Consider the following 21,708-nt stretch of genomic DNA (forward strand, 5'->3'; position numbering starts at 1 on the left):
TGCTCACATGCCATGGTAAAATCATCCCAAAATCTTTGATAAAATGCCAGCAACTTTGGGTCCTCCCTTAGAACAACTAATTGAGATGCTCCAGGGATGGTATTTTTTTTCTCATGTCCTAGTTAAATTTTAATGAGTGGACTGAGAAAGCACTCAGGTATACTATTTGAACTTTTACCTCCTTTTCTGATGCTATCAGCACTGCTTTCTTTGGATGTAAGGTGAATCATTACTGTGGAAAGAGAGGAAGTCAAAACTATTTTACCTTCTTAAACCACCAAAAATTATTCTGGGGAAGGATAAAGGTGTAAAGAGATAATTATTGAAGGTGACTGTATGTATTTTTATTGCATTTTGGGAGCAAAAGCAAGGTTTAGTCCTTCTTTTGACTTAAGTCTCACTCAGACCTCTGACAATGGGAGTGTTTGTGGTAACAAGAAGGAAGTAACCCCTGGTGAGTGATAGATATGACATCGCATCCTGAGAGTCCTGGTGAGTGGGGGGTGGATATTCTAGCGGGATGGTTTCATTTCATCACAACTTGGTGCTCATGTTGACTGGGTGAGCACATGCTATGATTGAGTTACCAAACATTAAGTTCCAATTTATTTTTAAGTATTTCAGGTTGTTGAACTGTAGCTGATTTAAGAAAAATTGAAACCAACAGAATTTTTTTCTAAAACTTCCATTATAGTATCTTTACTGTGAGGACTGGGGAAGGAATAGTAAGAGGAGAGTTTGTCACAAAAGTATATGATATGACAATACCATTATGGGGAAATGCTTTTATGTTGCAGTTTTTCAAGTCAGAGCTTAAGAAACTGTGTCTTTAAAGATTAACTTTGCTTTTTTTCTTAAGGTTAAATATTTTTTCTTCAGTGCTCACTGAGAGCACAAGCAAATGATTACATTTTTGGTGTGATTGAATTATTTGATTAAAATAAAGAAAAAGTGTATTTTACTTAAACATTTTTAAATATTTTTTTTTGCTTAGTACAGCACTTTCTTTTCTCAGTTTCCATGTCCTGAATTATTTCTGCATCATTAAGTTTAGCTGAGGAGCCAAAAGTGTCATTGCAGGGGGTTTCTGGGGTGTCACATTGAAGAAGAGAGATATTTAGAATAAGATGTCACCTTGGTCTGTTACTTGAGTGTTAGTCCAAGAAGTTATGTGAGCGGAGAAACATCAATCTGGCTGGACATCTGTCTTTCCCACTGTGTAGCAGAATCCCTGTGCAGAATCTTTAGTTGGGGATGGCCATGGCCTCATTTCATCAGGTGTGCAGAGAGTCTCTAGAAGTTATGTGAGTCTTTTTTCACACATTGCTCAAAATCACATGAAGACTCAAAAAATATGTCCTCCAAAATTATTCTAGCCCTGGTCAGCATTATGAGGTAGGAAATTTCCTCTCTAATTGCTGTCTCTCTCTTTTATTGAAACACTTTTACCCATTGTTGGTACTATTTTTTGTCCCTTGTGCTCCCATCTCTGCCCTACTCACAGCTGCTACCTATGTATGGTATCTTTGCGATAACTTCTTCAAGCCACTCTATTATGCATTTTTTTCTGGATAAAGAAATCACTAAACTGATATATTTTTCTTATTAACAAGGTATCTATTTTTTTTGCAATGTTTGCTATATCTCCTCAGCTTTCTTAAGTCTTTTGTAAAAGGGAGGAAGTTGAACTTGAAAATCTTCTTTTCAGGGGTGCCTGGGTGGCTCAGTTGGTTAAGGAGCCGACTCTTGATTCTGGCTCAGGTTATGATCTCGGGGTCCTGAGATGGAGACTGATGTTGGGCTCTGCACTCAGCGGGGAGTCTGCTTGAGGATTCTCTCTCCCTCTCTCTCTGCCCCTCCCCCTGCTTGTGCATGCATACATGTGCACACGCTCTCTCTTTCAAATAAATAAATATTTAAAAGGAAAACTTCCCATCAAAAACTTGATTGGGGCATTCTAGTGTGGCTACTTTGTTTGATTTTTGGAGAAAAAAATTCCCAGAATATTTCTTGAATCTCACCGCTCATCTTTAAAGAAAACAATCTGTATTCTAAAGCTGAAAAGAAGTGTCAAGTTTTTCCCTTTCCTTAGAACTTTTCAAATAGGAAATGTCTTTCCCAGGGTTTCACTGGATACAATAAGTGGGCAGTGGTATTGGGGGTAACAGTGATGAGTGGTACAGAAATATTGATTAAGCTTGGAAATCAAACCAATCAGAAATAGTCATTTTCCTTCCTTTAATCCTTTTGTATCTTCTAACTTTAATCATTTTATATCTTTCTTACTCTTTTTTAAAAGGCTTATTTATTTATTTATTTATTTGACAGAGATTGACAGAAAGAGATCATAAGTAGGCAGAGAGGCAGGCAGAGAGAGAGAGGAAGGGAAGCAGGCTCCCTGCCGAGCAGAGAACCAGATGTGGGGCTTGATCCCAGGACTCTGGGATCATGACCTGAGCTGAAGGCAGAGGCTTTAACCCACTGAGCTACCCAGGCACTCCATACTCTTTTTTTTTTTTTTTTTTAAAGTTTTATTTATTTGTGAGAGAGAGAGAGAGAGAGAGAGAAAGCATGCATGCATAAGGTGGAGGGGAAGAAGGAGAAAATCCCCAAGCAGGCTCCCTGCCAAGTTCCAAGCTGATCCCACAACCCATGAGATGATGACCTGAGCTGAAACCAAGGGTTAGACACTTAACCTACTGAGTTACCCAGGTGCTCCTCGTTCTTACTCCTTGAAACCATGATGTCAGATGAAAGTATGTTATGTGATGTTAAAATTTAGCTCCATAAAAAAATAACAGATAATTCCATCTTACCTTTATCTTTATATATATTCATCTTAAAATATTTACATATTTTAACAACAAGACTTCTCAAAAATTACTTTTTATGGGTCAGGAATCTTTGTGGTTCTGAATTATTAGCACCTTCCAGATTCATATTCATAGCTTTTGATTCAGCCTATATGTCAGCAGGTAGCAAATATAGTTAGTTTGATCCACTGATCTGTGCCTACAAACTCTAATGACATGACATTTAATAGAAATTTCTCGTAGGGCCTTTTTTTTTTTTTTTGGATGCTGTTGCTAAATTGTGGTGTGACCACTTCAGTTAGAACATACTCCAGACTTGTGAAAATTCTCATACCCTTGTTAGTGCTGTGGAAAATTTAAAGAACAACAGAAGTAGGCTTGATGCTGGTTAGAATGTGATTCCTCCGGAGAGTATTTGGAATTTGCTGTGGGGTATTGAAAACTCCACCCACTACGCCAGTTCAACAAGTTTCCCTACTGGCTGGTGGGATTTTCTCACTATTTCCAGATTGCAGAGGGAAATAGGAAATAATGGAACCAAAGCATGAAACTAAAGGCTTATCTTTTGTCTGGTTATCAGATTCAAAATAATTGAGTTGCCTGAACTGTTAGCACCAGAGCTGGCAGAGAGGATGGACAGTCTTCTGACTCACTCTGCATCTGAACAAGGAAGTTCTGCTCTAGTAAGAAGCCTATTGGGCATGTCGGGATGAGCTTTTCCCATGTTCAGAAGCTCCTTGCACTTGGGATAGAAAAGGAACGCTACTCAGCACTACCTAGTGCTATTGAAGATAGTGAAAACAGCAATACAGTCCCCCCACCCCCATCCATTCCACAGGGCCTAAGTGTCCCACCTTTAGTGCCCTTGCTTCTAGTAGTGTCATTGGCAATATGCAAATAGATTGAGGAGCCAAATACTTTTTTGTTTATGGACTAATAGATTGGATTATTTTGCTCTTAGAAAGAGCTCTGCAGGATGGGAACACACACAGGAGAGGTATATTTTGCTTGTGGAGTGAAAGGGAGAGACCAAAACATGGGATGCTATAAAATAGATGTCTGCCCTTTGTATGTAGTCAGAGTGGGGAATGGGCAGCCTGCGAGTACCCCAGGGAGCCCGTTTTTAGAATGAGTGGTTCCCAATCATTTCTCTGCTCTGATACATCACGGAAGTATCATGTTCCTCACCTATAACAGGACTTCCTTATAACACTTACAGAAGTGGTTCTGAGCTGGGGTATAATTGGGTGTCTGTCAGATTTTGGGAAAGGATGTAATTTGGAAAAATCCTGTGTTAATGAAATAGACGAGATTACGTAATTGTGGGCATCATGTATATAAAGCAGTAACTTCTGAGACAAAGTTTGATTTCCTATGGTTTCATCAACATGGGGAATGGGTAGACTGAATCAGTAGGTGTTTGTTGGTTTTGCTTCAGTCAGTCTTTAAATTAGTTTGTCCTGCTGGAGTCAAAGGATCCTTCAGTGGCTTGACATGATATCCTTAGAAAGGATAGTGATGTCATAACTGTACACTTTTTCTAAACTTGTGCTGCAAATTGGTCTCTGATATATGCAAGATCAGGGAAAATGCAGAACAAAGGAAGGATACAGGAGAGTTGAGGATACTAAGGTGGAAATAAATCTGTGCAGAAGAGAAGAGAGTTGATAAAATGTGAGCAGAGTCAGAGAAGCTAGCAGGAGGTGAATTGGATCTGATAAGCATGTGTGTATTATGTAGATGTATTTATGATACACCATGAGTTCTCACTAATTAATACCTTCACTAATCTTTTTTTTTTTCAGTCTTCAAATATTTTTTATTGGAAGACCATGCATTGCCTTCCTTTATTGTATTTCAAATCACTGTACATTTACTTTTGTGAAAACACTGCCTGCATTTTCTAGTACAAAAAAAACCCCTAAAAATTGTTTCAGGGATGTAGAGAAATATCCAACATAAATAGCGAAAAAGTGCACCATAATTACTGCTGCACTGCAGTCATTTCTGCATTTCCCAGGTTTCTTAAATAACTATCTTGTCTGATAACACACAATATAAAGAGCAGTTATGAAAAACAGACATTTACATATACTTCTAAAGTCTTATTGAGAATATCCTGATGGCATTGGATAACCAATCATAGGCGCAGCTGCAGTAGCAGGATATGCATATGCCTGTGGGTTCATACCATTGTGCATATTTGGAACGTTACTCCCATATTGCTGAGTGCTATCATAACCATTCTGGTAAGTCCCTGTTGGATTACCATTCCTAAAACTGGTCTGTATACAGACACAAAATTACTTCCAAAGCTCCCATTGGTGTATTTTGCAGCACTGTAAACACCATTTTGAGTTTTTGCCCCAAAATCTCTCTTAAGCAGACTAGAGTAACCTCTGTCATAATTTCTCCTGTCTCTAAAAGTATTAAATCCACCCCTTTTGCCCGCAGAGTATCTGTCCTGACAGTCATCCTTCATGCCTCCTCTACCCCTGGAACGACCTGAACCTCTGTCTTTGACCAACTGAAGCAACTTGGGATTAATTGCTTGATTAGCTTCCCGAAGCACAGTGATAAGTTCTCTCACTTGCTTTATGTTATTAGGTGTAAAGAAAGTGTATGCTGTGCCTGTTTTGGTACTGTGAGCAGTTCTTCCAATTCGATGAATATAATCCTCTGAGGAGTTAGGGTAGTCATAATTGATGACAAATTTCACATCTTCCACTTCTAGCCCTCTGGAAGCCACATCTGTAGCAATCAGAATAGGAGCTTTTCCATGTTTGAATTCATTTAGAACCCAGTCACGCTCCTATTGACTCTTGTCACCATGGATACCCATGGTGGGCCACCCATCTCTCCTCATTTTTCTAGTAAGCTCATCGCATCTTCTTTTGGTTTCACCAGAAACAATGGTTTTATTCTCCTTCTCACTCATGATCTCTTCCATTAGATGAATAAGATTTTCATCCTTTTCTACATCATGACATACATCCACAATCTGAAGAATGTTGTGGTTTGCACTCAGTTCTAGTGCACCAATGTTTATATGAATGTAGTCTTTCAGGAAATCTTTAGCAAGCTGTCTTACTTCTTTTGGCCAGGTTGCACTCCACATTAGGGTTTGCCTATCAGGTCTTATCTGATCCACAGTCTTCCTTATTTGGGGTTCAAAGCCCATATCAAGCATTCTATCTGCTTCATCAAGGACAAGGTAGGTAGTTCTCAGATTGGTTTTCCCACATTCTAAAAAGTCAATCAGTCTTCCAGGTGTTGCAATACAAATTTCCCACCTCTCTCCAAATCATGAATCTGTGGTCCCTTGGGAGCACCACCATAGATGCAAGTGGACGTCAGTCAACACGCTCTATAGTATTTGGCAGCTACTTGCTGTACCTGTTGGGCCAGTTCCCAAGTTGGTGCCAGCACCAAGCAGATAGGCCCATCACCTCTCTCTAGGAATGGCTGATGGTTGATGTGGATGACAGCAGGCAGCAAGTAAGACAATATTTTCCCAGATCCAGTCTGTGCTATTCCAACCATATCCAATCCACTTAGAGCAACGGACCATCCCTGAGCCTGAATAGCAGTGGGTTCAGTAAAATTCTGTCTTGCAATCACATCCATGACATTTGCAGGGAAGTTTGCTTCATAAAAATTCAGAACTGGCTTTGGGCAGTTGTGCCCTCTAACCGTGATTTCCTTACTCCTTCTGTATGTCTCCACCTCTTGTGCTGTTCACCTAGCCAAATCAGGGTGTTCTTGATAAAAATTCTTCTCAAATTTGGGCAGCTCATCGAGATTCCACTTCTTTTTAACTAGTTTCTCCCCAGGGTTTCCAAATTTCTTTCCAGATAGGGCTCTGCCCTACTTCCCCCAAACCGAGGTGCACCAAACCCTCGATCCTGGCTGCGGTCTTGGTCACTCGACATGGCGTCAATGGTTGCGGTTGGTGGGGAACAAGGTGGAGAGAATCAGGTGAGACAAGTCGCTGCAGGTGGCTTTGGCAGTGGCAAAGCCTTGCAGGGGCAGCAGTGGTGGAGGGGCAGCGATGACAGGAGCTAGAGCTGCTCGACAAGAGACCTGTGGAAATGAATGAGTTTACCTTCACTAATCTTATGGTTGCTCAAATACCAATAGGTATTTACTGAGCACCTACTATGTGCGAGGCATTATTCTGGGTGCTAAAGATACAGCAGTAAATGAAGTAACAGAATTCCTGTCTTCAAGGAGATCATGGTCTAGTAAAAGATTCTCCAGCTCTCACTAAGTTCGAAGTGCCTGTTTATGGTAAAGAAGTTTAAATGGGAGATGCTTTGGGTAAAACATATTATTTGTCTTGGCAAAACATTCTTGAGAAGAGGTTAGGACAGTGGGGAAAAAGAAAGCATTGAATAACATTCTATCCATTTCCACCTTTCTGTCCAGTCATAGATATAAATGACAGTTCTGGCCCCTTGTTCACCCTCACATAGCTCTCTGGAATTCTTTCCCATTCTCTGAACATGAGAGAAATGAGGAGGTTATTTGGAAAGTCATTGGTCTGAGGAGTTGTCCTGCTACAGTTACCAGAGAATTCTCAAATTTCATCTGCAGAGACTGCAAGGCATCAGGGGCAAACACACTATGAGGAGTCAATTGGTGAGCAGACCCCACGGGTGAGAAGCATATGGAAAGTCAAATTCATGACTTGGTCCTTTAAAAAGAATAGGTTTTGGGTGGATTTTAAATCTGACTCTAAATACAAAGCTAGCATCAGTGGCTGTTTTCAGGAAAACCAAAGGAAGCCAGCATTCCCCAATGTGTTAGGGAGACTGTGTGGCCTCAAGGAATGAAGCGAGAAGTTCATTCTGTCTTCTTTCTCAAACACCCGCCTGGAGCCCAGCAGAATTCTGGCTGTGCATCTTGTCCTTGGTGTGCTGCCGAAGGGATTAGCGTGTCACTGTGGACTCTTTCTCTGGCCCAGGAGAATACCAGAGAAAAATCAGAGCGAAGTTCTACCTGGGATTGGGTGAGTGGGGGAAATACTCTTTATCAATAGAGAGTGTAAGAAGCCCTGATGCATAGCTCACCACTCAAAATGTGGTCCTGGGTACTTGGGAATGTGCAGATCTCAGATCCCCACAACCACCCCAGAATCAGGAGATTAAATTTGGAGCACTGGCCTAGGTAATGCATTTTCCTGCCTCTCTTTCAGTACGCCTCACTCCCACTGTCTCTTGTTCCTCATAGGCTACCCTCAGGAACGGCGTTGGTGGGTCCTGTTTGAGGCAATAGGCCACAACACTCAGTTCTTTACTAAACCGGGACTCCAAACCCAGAAGAGTCTGAATCACAAAGAACAAAGAAATGGTCTCATTTCACACAGATCTAGAGTCTTTGCTTGTTAAACCTCAGGAAGGCCACAAAAAAGCCCCTAGACATTTTAGGGTGTGAATTTTGAATCTCTACTTCCTGACATCTGTTTGGCTGGATGACCTTCAATTTACCAAAATATGGAAACTTCATTATGGCATTCTACCCATATAATGAGGAAAACGCTGGTGTTTGTCTCAACCCTAAGCCCCTAAAACAATACTATCCCCAACCACACTTTCCTATATAGCATTTTACACAAAAAAATAAACCAAGATATTGGTTCCCTGGAAGTTAATATAAATGAAGTTTCCTTCTTATAAAATAGGAACAATATTCAGTCCCTTTGATTATCACAAATCTCTTGAGTAGGAGTCAAAACTTTTCAGTTAAGGTTTTATCCAGCTGAAGACATTTCCTCCTCTTCAGTGTATATCCTCACCTGTTGGTAGTTGGCCAAGTATACGAGTAGTGAGAACATTGTGAGAACTCATGGCGTATCTTATATACAGTCCTGCCCTTTTAGTTCTTTGTGGGTGAAAGGTAGAGCTACCCTGGCAACTTTCATGCTATAATTGTGTTTCTTGGGTTTTTAGAAGGAAAGAAATAGTGAGAAAACAAGAGTGAAATGAGAAACGTGAGAGTGAGAAACAGAGTGAATGATCTGAATAAAGCCCCTGTGAGCTCCAATCACATCTCTCGGTGGTAGTGATGCGAGCACAGATCAGTGATTCCTTGCAGAACGTGGTCTCAAAAGGAGTCTGTTATGTGCAAGGATGACGCAGCTTTCTCGGGCTGGTTTCAAACTATACAATTGTGATATTCACACATACCTTCAGTCAGTAGGGACACACACCAATATATCAATATTTTATATCATTGACTACTATTCCTGTGTCTGTCAACTTTACTGTCTCAATCTCTTTGTGGCAAGAATGAACCTATGTCTCCCACTCAAGAATAATTGATGCGATTTTTTTTTTTTTTTTTTTTTTTTTAGAAGTAGAGAAGCATGAGACCTTGGTATTGCTTGGTCTATTTTGGGATTAGAGTCTTCAGAATCCTCTCTAGTCTACTCCTACATACTTGGCTTTTTTTTTTTTTTTAACATAGGTTTGGTAAATTTCATGTACACGTGTGGGCATTTTTTCATTCCTGAGTTTTTGGCTCAATGGAGAAGTCAGTTGAGGAGCCAAATTACCAGAGAGGCTTACCATTTTTGTCGTAGGAGTTTGTTTATTTCGTGATTGGGGCCCAAAGAGAAAAAGCTTAGAAATGCCCTCAAAAAATCAGATTTAGCTGATTGCTAGTTTGTGCAAATCAATTTGAAAACTTTGGATAAGCATTATCTAGACAATAAAGGCAACAAAACTCTATTCAGTTGTGTCTACTCTTATACCTGACTCCCAGACTGACTGCTTTCACAGATCCTTTCAATCCTTCCAGAAACCTGAGGAGTGAACATAATAAAAAAAGAATTTCACTTAGTTACCATCTGAAAACAAGAACAGCAATGTTCATGTTTTCAGATGGTAGCTAAGTGGTAACCTCGACTCATATATTTTTATTCAAGTAAATACCCCACAGACATCTTGTTGGCATATTTTATTCTGGGGGATTGTTAGAACTGAAATTAGCCTAATGACTTAGAGACATGACTTTTATATGTGTCTCTTGAATTGAAGTTTTGGTACTAAATGCCCTGAAATGATTTGACTATAGATATTCATGAAAATTTGCTCCTTATTGCTCATCAGAAAGACAGTCTTGGTCTCCTTTCTTTCCCCTTTCCCAATCAGATTAACTGAGGAAACATTTTAAGAAGTATTTAGTTTTAGTTAGGAAGTAACATTACTAAACAAGTTTTGCTAGGTGTTGTATAATCACTGAAAAGCCCATTTGTTCAGGAAGCAGGAATTAGCACCTCTACTTGAGTGAATTAAAAAAAAATGGTACAAGGCCTTAAATAACTAGAAATGTGGAGTTTGGTTAAGCCCTTAGGCAGAAAAGGAGAGGTCTGGAGGGAGAGCAACCTTGAGCTGGCAAGCATCATGAACAATTGCTAGCCCAGGGTAAGCTAAGCATCTTTTTATCTTTTATCTTGGCCTAGTGAAATAGTAGCACAATTCAATGTAATCTGCCTCCTTCACTCCTTCACTCCAAAGACCAAATAATTTATTCAAGAAAAAAAATCCATTCAGGCCAGCCATTATACATGGCTCTACAGTTCTTGGAAATAAACCAACTCAGCTTTGGAAAGAGAAAACTAATCCAACTGACCACTTGAGGGAGGTGGTGGGTTATCTTATTTGGAAAAAGGAACCCAGTTCATTTTTAATAATGTGCAATTTTAAGAACTTTGAAAATCTGTGACCTGTGGAGAAGAGATCACAAGAACCCAGACAATGGCCTTTTCTCTACTTGGATCCATTCTCTAATTTTCCTATTAAAATAAGGGGAATAAAATAGATTTATTAAACACTTGTTATGGTCTAGTTGATGGATCACTTTAAAAAGAAAGATGGGGTGAAGTATGGGTAGTTTATTTTCACAAATCAGTTTTAGTTTTTTCCTACGAAATAGATGAACGAGAAGCCCATTAAAATGGTTGTTACAATTCTTCTTTTTAATTGTTTACTTTATTAAGGTGACAATACCTGACACATTGATATATGAACAGTATTCGCTTGCCTGACATGAACATAAATTATAACATGAGAATGTGATGATCCATCAACATTGCATTCACTCACCCAGATTAAATGTAGAATTTGGAAAGAAATCAAAATTAAAGTTACATTTACTTAGACTCCCAACTCCCAACTCCAGCTGTTTCTTCTTGTTTAAGGGTGGCTGAAGAAAAGTTAGCTGAGATGAAGGGTAAAATAGGTCAATTCCAGCAAAGCCATTGTACTTCATCAGAGCCAAGGGAAATTAAATCATTAAAGCCAGCCCTAGCTGTAAACACCATCCGTTCACTGAATTTCTTTTTTCCCAGGTATGATAGGATATGCTTAAGTGTGGTTTATTGCTTATGGATTGAATGGTGGCATTATAAAATCAAACTTTTCAAATTATAGAAACAAATTTTAAATTAATATTTTATTTTTTGATAAATTTAATACCAATATATATATACTGTAGAGTCAAATAGTATAAAATATATAACAAAAAACAGCAGTATTCTGCCCTACCACTTGTCATCCCAACTCCTGCAGCACAAACAAAACCACTTCCAGTTTGTTTAGCTATTTCTTCTGGCCTATCACTCCAAATGTCTAAATAACATGTTTATACTGTTCTTTCTTATATGTGTGTAGTAAGCCTCAGATACATTCTATTGATTCTACTTATAGGAGAAAGGAATCCAGCCCTAGCCACCATCCCCATACTACTTGCCATGTATTTCCTCATGCTCTAAGTACAGTTCAGTCATCATTTTAATTTAACCTATGTTCCGTGTTATCTTGATTATGATTAAATAAATGCTATATACAGCTGAGCTTAGCAGGGTGATTTGATCTCTCTTTTTCCTAATGAAATTGTTTTCCTAAATGAAAAATTGCATGATTTTTTCATTAACTGATTTTTATTTTTTTATTTTTTATTTTATTTTTTATTTTTTTAAGATTTTTTTCATTTGAAAGAGAGTGAGCATGTGAGTGGGAGGTGGTGGGGTGGGGAGGGGCAGAGGGAGAGAGAAACTTAAGCAGACTGCTGAGTGTGGAGCCCAATGTGGTGCTTGGTCTTAGGACCCTGAGATCAGGGCCCGAGTAGGTCAGGTGCTTAATAGACTAAGCTGCCCAGGCACCCCATCATTAGCTTATTTTTATATACTTAGTACTGATTCATCCCTCAGATCTCAAAGAGCTACACAACTCCTCTCAATGCAGTCACATATAATGTCCCTAATCCCTCACATCACAGGTGCTTTTTTTTTCTTTGAATTTTATTTATTTGAGAGAGAGAGAGAGAGAGCACATGAGTTGGGGTGAGGGCCAGAGGGAGAGGGAGAAGCAGACTCCCTGCTGAGCAGGGAGCCCAACACTGGCTCAATCCCAGGACCCTGAGATCATGACCTGAGCTGAAGGAAGACACTTAATCCACTGAGCAACCCATACACCCTACCATAGGTGTTTCTTATGCCTACTACTAAATTCTTGTCCTGGGTCTTCCCTTCACTATCAAACTGGATTTTCTTTATCCTCTTCTGTCTTTGCTTCTCTTTCCTCAATCACATGCCTTTCCTGGTTTATTCTCCCCCTTTTCTGAAGTTCATTCTCAAACTGTTCCCAAGGAAAGTTGAATGAGAGGAAAACATCTTTTTTTACCTTCACATTCCATTAGAGTTTGGCTTGGTACTTTGGATGGGAATTATTTTTCCTTGGATTTCTAAAGACGTAGTTCCATTAGTTTTTATCTTCCACTTTGTTGTTATGAAGTCCAATGCTATTTGAATTCCTAATCTTGCATATGGGATCTACTTTTCCCTCTGACAGCTTTTAGAATCTTTGCTTTATTTCTGGAGTTTTGAAATTTCACAAAACATGATGTCATTTCTCCTCTCATTTATTTTATTGGAGAGTTAATGGGACTTTTCAATTTGGAAACGCATGCCTTTTGTGATTTTTCTGGTGTTTTTTTTTTTGTATATTAGTTAGTTGATTATTTTTTCACTTCATGTTTTTTGTTCTTTCTAGAACTCCCATTATTCAGATATTAAACCTGAATGGTTTCTCCCATTTTTCACATTCCTTTTATTGAAGCTATTTCCCCAATTTTTCTTTTTGTTTCATTTTCTGGATAATCTTTTCCACTTTTACCTTTCACCTTTTCTGTGGAATTATTGTTTACTTTTTGCTTTTAAATCTAAATTTCAAGAGCTCTTTTATGTCCTCAGATTACTCCATATCCAAAAACAAACAAAAAAACTCCAAAGCAAACCAAACCTAGATAGCATTCTTTTGTGTTTCACCAGATAACAAGACTTTCTTTTAGCTCTCTGAAGACATTTATTATAGTTTCTCTGAAGTTTTTGTGATGGACGCTGGGAGGCACCACCCAGGTCCCCCTTAAATGAAAGGTGTGGTGCCCCCACTACTGGAGGTGCTATGGGCAGAGAATTGTGTATCATCTCAGTTTCAGAGCACTGCCTTGACCGAAGATCCCCTCCTTTCTGGGATGGCCCACATCCAATGAGTATTCCATGTGGGACGTGTATTCTGGGCCATGTTGGCTCCACTGGGTCAACTCTGAGAGGTTCTAGCCGCAGAGACAGAGGCTGAGCCTACCATGGGACAGCCCCTGCGGTTTGACTTCTCCCCATGCCCATTCCTGCTTTTGTGCCATTTAAGGACACTTCCAAGTAAACTCCATCTGACAGTCTGCTTCCAGGGAAACAGAGCTGGGACTGTTCTTTTCTTTATGCAATATATCTCTTTCTCCTGTTACCTTTCTTCTGTCTATTCCTTTTAGGCTTTGACTTCCATGCTAAAGGTTTTTGATTCAAACTCATTAGAAAGCGAAATTGACTAGAAACTTAAGTATGTGTGTTACATGTGTTCTTAGGGTCACCAGGTAGAAAAAGTCAGGAAATCGCTATTTCTTTGGTGTCCATAGATCTTGGCCCCAGGCAGTTTCCTCCTTTCTCCTGCTTGGAGAACATAAACCTGATCAGCCTCTTTCTGGGATCTAGTGGGAGAATTCTCTAGAATTCTCTGGGGGAATTTTCTGGGGGTCCCATTGTTTGTAGAAACATTTTTACATAATAGTCTAGATTTTTAGTTTGGCATCTCAGCCCCAATTTCAGCTTTGCCTGGCAAACCTACCAAACTTTTGTTCTGAACTCTATGGGGAATTCTTTTTACTTGTGTTCTCTACCAGGGTGTGGGAGGGGTAACCTCAGGGTGTGCGGAATTGGAAAGTGATTTGGGCCATGTTATCTTTTCATTGTAGAAATTGACACCCAGTTCCTTTGTTATCAGGCCCCCCCCCCTTCAGAGGCACATCTCTAATACTTGCTTCCTTCTAGGGATCTGCAGTAGGAACTGTGCTGTGGCTTTGAATTGTTTTCTTGTGGGCTTCCTCCCTGCGAAGGTTTGGAGCTCTCTCCTCTCAGCAAAGTCACTTGCTCCTCCTCCTTTTACTTTTCATCTTTCAACATTTTGTTGGTATCATTCACCTGCTGTGGTCCGCTTTCATCCTCTTTGTTTATGTGTGTTCAGATCTCATTTTTATTTCTTTATTGTCATTTAAGTAAGGGAATGGGTATACACACAAGCTTTGCTTAAACTAATTTGAATCAGAGTACTCTTACTATACTGAATCAGTGGCATGTGGCAACGTTGATCCTGTCTTCTTTTTTAGAAACACATTCTTGTTGGCTTCCACGACAACACATTTGCCTGATTCTTCTGACTTTGTGGGGCTGTTCAGTCTTACAGGCTGGATTTTAATCTCTTATTTCTCCAAAGAGTATAAAAAGAAACTCAAAATTACAGTTCTAAAAAAATTACGAACTAATACCAGAACAGGGATCTTTAGATGACATAGCTGGAAGATGAAATTTCACACATCACAAAGAATAACTGTAAGACAATTCACAAATGAAAGCAAAACACATACATTTTTGAAGATATTTATTTAAGACTCAAGCAAGTGGGAAAGGGTTTAAAATTTCTCCTTTTCTGAAATATTATTGTGAATTGCAAACGCTTTAAAAACATGAACACATTTTAATTTATGAAGCCCTAATAATTAAGGAAGAAATTTTTTAAAAAATTAACAAATGGAGATTCATGCTTTTCTTGAGTTTCTTTTCAGTTATAGACTATTTCTGTGGATTATAGAACTTTGTCAAAACCATTTTCTGGGCAACAGCATTTTTGTAAACTCTGTAATAAATAAGAATCAATATGCTTGAATCACTAATAAAACTTTAAACCTGCTTTTTTCAAAAAAGAATATACTGTCTGGTAAAATGACTAATGATAATTTGGAATGAACAAAATAGGAAAACTACAACTTTATAGAAAAACTTAAGTGATTATATTTCTTGATCATTGGCCTATGAAATCATATTTTCAGAAATAGTCAATTTGGTCATTTTAGATAATTTGCACAGATTACCTATTGTGAATATGAATCAGAAATTTAATATATACATGAGCATATTTTATACTTTTCAAATTGGAATTTCTTCCAGAGAGCTCGGTATTATGCACAATTAGTAAATAGTTTTTTCCTTAAAATCCAAAGCACAGGATTTGTTGCCATTAACTGGGTGAACCTGGCATTGCTTTCACTCATTGGATAGTTTACCATGTTTACAAAGGAAGCATTCAGCAAGGAAAATTTAATATTAATTATAAACAAAATATTTCTAAAATTAGTTAAGTCCTTGGATTGATTACTTTAGAGAACATAACAAATTTAGGCCAGAGTTACAACATAAAGAAGTGGGAATGATATATATGCTTCCAATACAATTGTAAAATGAATAGCTGACTATTTTTCTTCAGAAATTGCATATGCGTGCAGCAATCTGAGCCCAAGACAGGTGCAGATGCTTCGGTTACTTGTCTACAAAGTTCTATGGCTTACGAGTCATGGGAATTGCTTGTCTTAATCTGACCGCTAAAGCTCTGTCCTATTGTCTTTTCATGTAATAGAAAATGGCTTTAATGACAAAGCCCAACTAATTATAAAACTTAATTTAATAGTTTAAACCACAAAGAGCATTCCCTAAGCAGTAAAATCTTTTGTTTGGGAAATTTTAAACAAATTATATTTTACTTTATGTTTTATTATTTACGTAATAAGTGTTTATAAGAACACAATTTTCTCAAGATTTAAACTGCTCATTGTTTTCTATAAATAGGACACACATTTAGAAAGATGAGTTTTTTAAAAAGAAGTATTTTAGTGATTACCTCTGGCTCAAAACATGAAACTCGTTTAGTGCTTGATGTTACTGGAATCTTGCCCTAGATTAATTTTCAAATCTTCTCTGTAAGGTTAATGATAGGAATGGTTTCAACTCCAGTTATAGCTTGGAATTACTAATTTGAATTTAGATTTGTGTCTGGCTAAAATTTCCTTATGGCTTAATTACCAAGCTGGTAGAAATGTGTTGCCCAAATTCTTTATCTCCTTTTTGTTCAAAACATTCATAATCCCAAACCTTAGTATTTGGTAGTGTACATGATGACCTATAGTCTCATTTCTGTCCCTAGTTTTGAATTCTTCTGACGGTAAACTTTCTAAGTGTTTGTTGCTCAACTTCTGTGTGGCTCCTTCCAGTAAGGGAGAAATTTATGTCAATTTTAGGCATGTGGGGTTGTGCTTGGTTCATTACCAGCTATTTTCACCTTAATACGGATTCCTACCTATGAAAGTGTTTTGTGGATTGGACCATGAAGCAAGGAGACTTAACTTTAAAAGGTTCAGGAATGTAAATTGACCAATGTGAACTCTGACCTAAAAGAGAAGGGCACCATTGTTCCCATGGGTTTGTGATTATGCGGTTAATAGAAAAGATTGTCAGCCATGTTGGCCCTCGGGATGGGAATGGAGTGTTCCCTAAGACTGGGATTGACATCAGTGTCCTGTGAGTTGAGAGCGTCCTGGGATTAGGCCTGTTTGCAGAACTGAGGCACTGAGATGGCTTCCTGAGCCAAAGTGCTTAGTACACATCTTTTCTTCACCGATTCCTTTATTTTAATGACTTCTTGTCAACACTCTGAGGCAAGCAATATGATCTGCTAAAAATGTAGCAAGTCATCCTGTCAGAAAACAGATACTTTAAGAGTGAACTTCTTGGGGTAAGGAGGGAAATTTAGAAGAAATTGTAGACAGTTCCTACTATCAGTGAATTTACAAACTGGTAGAGATAAGAGAAGAGGCAACAGACTCATAAATAAAGCACATAAAACATGAAAACGTTTGTAACTTTATAGAATGAAGTATTACATACTGACATAAACTCTAGAACTCATGGATTCATCAAAGCAGACTGAGGTTGAGAAAGTTTCTACAAAAGAGAGGAAAAGTGTGATTTTTCAGGTTTGGGGAAGAGTTTGGGATGGGGCGGAGAGGAAAAGGTGTTCTTTAGAGGGGCAGGAGTATCCTGAGATGACCAAAGAGTCGAAGGGTAAGGAAGCTTATCTATGCTCAAGCGACTTGCTTGGGCAGCCTTTCTTCTTATTTCCCTCCACTTTCTGGTGGTCTTTTCTTCAAGAAAGTTGGGGTCCTTCCTACCACTCAAGGGGATCTTGCACAGAGTTGTTTTGCCTGCATGTGGGCTAATGGGGTTTAATTGTTGAAGCCTCCAGCAATCCCTTTTGAATCACTTCTTGTCATCTTCCCCTGTGGGAAGATGAGAGTCTCTCCTGGCTTGAGCCCCTACCCCAACCAGTACTATGGCTCCCTGCTGAGGATTTAGGCTCTTTCCCTTGAGCACCTGTGATGTGGCAATACTTTTCCTCCCGAGGTGAGATCTCCGCCTTCACTCCTGGTGCATGTAGGCAGACAGCTTTAAAAATTCACTCTTGGAAGAATCATTATTAGGACTCTTAGGGCTCTGGGGCTGTCCTGATGACATGAACTGAATCATTGCCTGTGTCTTTAGACCCTCAGATCACCTTTGTTTGTAATTTCTGCCTAGTCACTAGGTATCAGCCCAGCTGCACCTATTGAGAATGACTTTGTGTATTCTGTAATTAAAAAGCCCAATTTCAAACACATTTTTAACTGGGACTGTTGTACTCTGTACAAGTGACACTTTACCTAACCCCCAACAGGGAGGTGAGGTTGGTGACACCAGGAAGCCTTAACAACAAAGGAATTCACACACCCCTCCCTCTCCCAACACTACTCCCCGCCACACTGCAGACTTCTTGAACTGATTTATGACATTTCCTAATATAGCAGGGGTAAGATGACTTATTTTGAAAATAGAATTAAAACTTTCCCTTTTTAGGAGCAAGCACCACTTTGGCAACACCATCAGCCCCAAGCACATTAGTCCTTATGGTCAAAACATTAACAGGGTGCTTTGTTAACAAAATGATCAGGTCATGATAAGGCCAACAAAGGAACTGTAAGACTTTATGAGCTGAGTCTTTCCAAATAGGGCTCCAAGTCAAAAGTACTGAGAGTAAAAACTTTCTCCTGTAAAAACAACGCCTGAGCCAGCTGGGGTAAGGGTTTTCATGAGTAGGCAGAGGTGTCAGGGTGTTGTGTTGATGCAAATGAGCCACCTCATGAAAAGCAGGAAACAAGGGATAGGTCCACAAAGTATGCAGCTCTCTGAGATCTATGAGTAAAAGATCTGAGATAGGCTCATTAATTAGCCTTCTTGGGTAATGTAGGAGAGTGGGGAGCCCTTTAAAGAGGTCCCAGGGAGTGCTAAGTGCTGGGGAAGTTTATTGCCATGCTCATAAACAATGGCACTGGACAGGGAATTGAAATGAGGTCCTGTGGGCTACAGACCACCTGCTCTGTGCACTCATCTCTGTGAAACCTTCCCTGCCCCTAAACACTCATTGCTTTCCTACTCTAGCATCTCCGGGTTTTAAACAAGAACTCTAGATTAATTCTTAGTCTTTACATGGTGCTTTGTCTTTTAATGAGATGGAGAGAGTGACAGTGAGAAGAGAGGGAGATGGTGGGGTGTGTGGGGACTGATGCCAATAAGCTGGGAGAGAGGCATCTGTAGTTCTCAGTGCAAATCCCTGTTCTGACTGGGATCTTGTTAGATAATCATGAAACCTCTCTAGGGACCTGTTTTGTCATCTGTAGAATGAGGACACAATGAGATGTGTTTTTAAAAATCACTTATAACCTCATATATTTGCTAGTGCCCTAACACATCTCATTTGGCTTTATAATAGTCTTTGAAGTAGGCATAATAGAAAACATTCTCTGTGCCTTAAAAAGGAGGAATAGGAAATTCAGAGCCGTCAAGTAATTAGCTTAGGAACCATAGCAAACATGTGGCACAAACTGGGGCAAGAACCCAGGTCTTTTGATTTCTAGTTCTTTCTACACATCTCAAAAATTGTAATTTAAATAGTCTAGATTTCCTCTTTGAACGAAGTACTTGAAGGCAAGGAGAGCATTCTATGTATCTAGTATGTAACTATTCTATATCTGGCTGGAATTTGCCACAGCGTAATAAATATTAGTCACTGAAGATTTTAGGAGCTTAGGTGACAATGTTCTCACTTTGAAGTCAAGTATAATACTGATAATAGTTAGAAATTTTTGAACTGATACACTGTGCTAGGATTGTTATGTACATTATCTCATTTATTGTTTCTCATGTTGAAGGTGAAGACCCGGAAGCTCAATGGCAAGTCACACAACCAATATCGTAGAGATGGTATAGACTTCAGGCTGCCTGTTTCCCGGGGTTTCAGTCATTCATCTCTCTGACCTTTCTTTCTCTATGTATCTTATTCTCAGTGCTTCCTCCAGGTGAGAATTCATACCCTTTCTGACCTCCTGAATTGGAAAATAGCCGAGAAAGCTTATAGGCCCAGTAGGTGTTGTGGGAGGATTTCTGTGGGACTTGTGGGTTCTAAGACTGGGAGAGAATTGTTCCTGGCTCTTTGGTAGAGTTGCTGTGGAGAACTGAGAGGATGCATAGTAGGTAGGGAAAGTAGAGCTACAGGGAGCCTCAGAAAGGACTCCCTTGCCTCAAAGCAGGACACAGGGATAGTAGCTAATCAGGGATCAGGGAGAAAGGAGGGATGGACATTCCAGTGGCAATCTGTGAGGACAGATGTTAGAGAGCTGGGCCCCTCCCTCACTCCCTGATGAGGTGGCATGAGAACACACCCTGTGGCACAGTTCTAGGGGGGTGACCTCCTGGAAGTTCGAGGTTTCACTTGTACGGTCATCCTGGTGGAAGTGGTGCTTGGAGTCAGAGAATAATTTAAGATATAGAAATGAAAAATTTTGATTTCTAGCATATCTGTTATGATAGACGAAGATAAATATTTTCTACAGAAGATTTCACAGTACTTCATGCGGACATAAATAGTGGAGAAATTGCGTCACTGTTCAGTGACCTATACTTTAGGCATCTGCACTCAAAAGAACACATGCCACAGGATTCAATACGATATTGATGTTTTTGCTAGCAATTAGCATCTGTCCTTTGAAATTAATGTTGTAACTTTGATTTTTACTGGTTTATTATTTCATTTAACTTAATATTAGTTGTAATGTTATTTGGCTCTATATTTTCATGAGTTCTAAAATACTTACAACTGGTTTATGTTTACACATATTTAAACAACATTAAGTATATCCAATATCAACATGAGTCCCTGAAATTATTTCCTTCTTCATGGCTCACTGAAATTTGAGGAACAATGTTCTAATTCAAAGGAGTGATTCTAATTATAGTTGTAGTTCAAAAAGTAGGAGAAAATGGGGTAGGTCAGTAGGAGAGGTATTTTGGGGGTTCTCTATTCAAAATGTTATGCAGATAGCTTAGATTTGTGCTGAAATATTTATTTGGTAATGAAGATTTACCTCTAAGTGAAGAGTAAAGTCACTAAAGCCCAGAAATAGACTTGCATGTATACAATCAATGGCTGATCCTTTCAGAACCGTCAGTGGGGAATTCATCAGGCAAAGGAAAGTCTGTTCACCAAATGGTGATAGAACAATTGGTTATTTATATGGAAAATGTGAACTTCAGCTTTTACCTCATATTATAAATAAAAATGAATAAGAGATGGATTATAGAATACATGTAAAGTTAGAACCATGAATCATCTAGAAGAAAACACAGGAGAATGTTTTTGCAGCCTTGAGATAATCAAAGATTTCTTATGACACAAAACGCACAAATTATGAAAGAAAAAAATTTGTAAAATACACTTCTTCAAAATTAACAGTCTGTTTAACTCAAGACACCACCACCAAAAAAAAAAAAAAAAAAAAAAAAGAAAAGAAAAAATGAAGAAGTAAGCCACAGACCGGCAGAAAGTATTCACAATTCATATATCTGACAATGGACTCACATCCAGAATAGGTGAAGATTTCCTATAAATTGAAATGAGAAGTCTACTCAATAAAAAATGGGCAAAAGCCTTGAACAAGCACTTCACAAAAGAAGATATAAAAATGAGCAATAAACATATAAAAGGGGCTTAAAATTGTTAGTAATTAGAAAATTTAATTTAAAACCATGATGAAAAATCATTTCACACCCACTAGTATGGATAAAATAAAAAAGTTTGGCATTTCCCAAATTATAAATTGGTAACAATGTGGAGCAACTCCTTCTATTGTGATACTAGTTTAAATTTCTGTTCATGTTAAATTCTGTTCAAATGATTTGATTTTGGATAAAATTTAATCTAGAAAATGTTTACTCATCATGTGCTTATCTAGCAATGATATATTTAGAGTTCACAATGGTTAAAACAAAGTTCTTGCCTTCAAGGAGCACAGAGATGGTTTATGAACTGAAGCCTTATGAAGTTAGCCACCATATAGATAGAGTTTTTACCATATTTCCTTG

At 38.7% G+C, this 21,708-nt stretch overlaps 1 pseudogene; it reads right to left on the reverse strand.

Annotated features, from left to right (window-relative positions):
- Positions 1–4,918: 4,918 nt before the first annotated feature.
- Positions 4,919–8,649, reverse strand: LOC111147759 (annotated as a pseudogene).
- Between the last annotated feature and the right edge of the window lie 13,059 nt (positions 8,650–21,708).

The sequence above is a fragment of the Enhydra lutris genome, unplaced genomic scaffold, assembly GCF_002288905.1.
Source record: "Enhydra lutris kenyoni isolate GAN:26980312 unplaced genomic scaffold, ASM228890v2 scaffoldscaffold17, whole genome shotgun sequence".
Taxonomy (NCBI): Eukaryota; Metazoa; Chordata; class Mammalia; order Carnivora; family Mustelidae; genus Enhydra; species Enhydra lutris.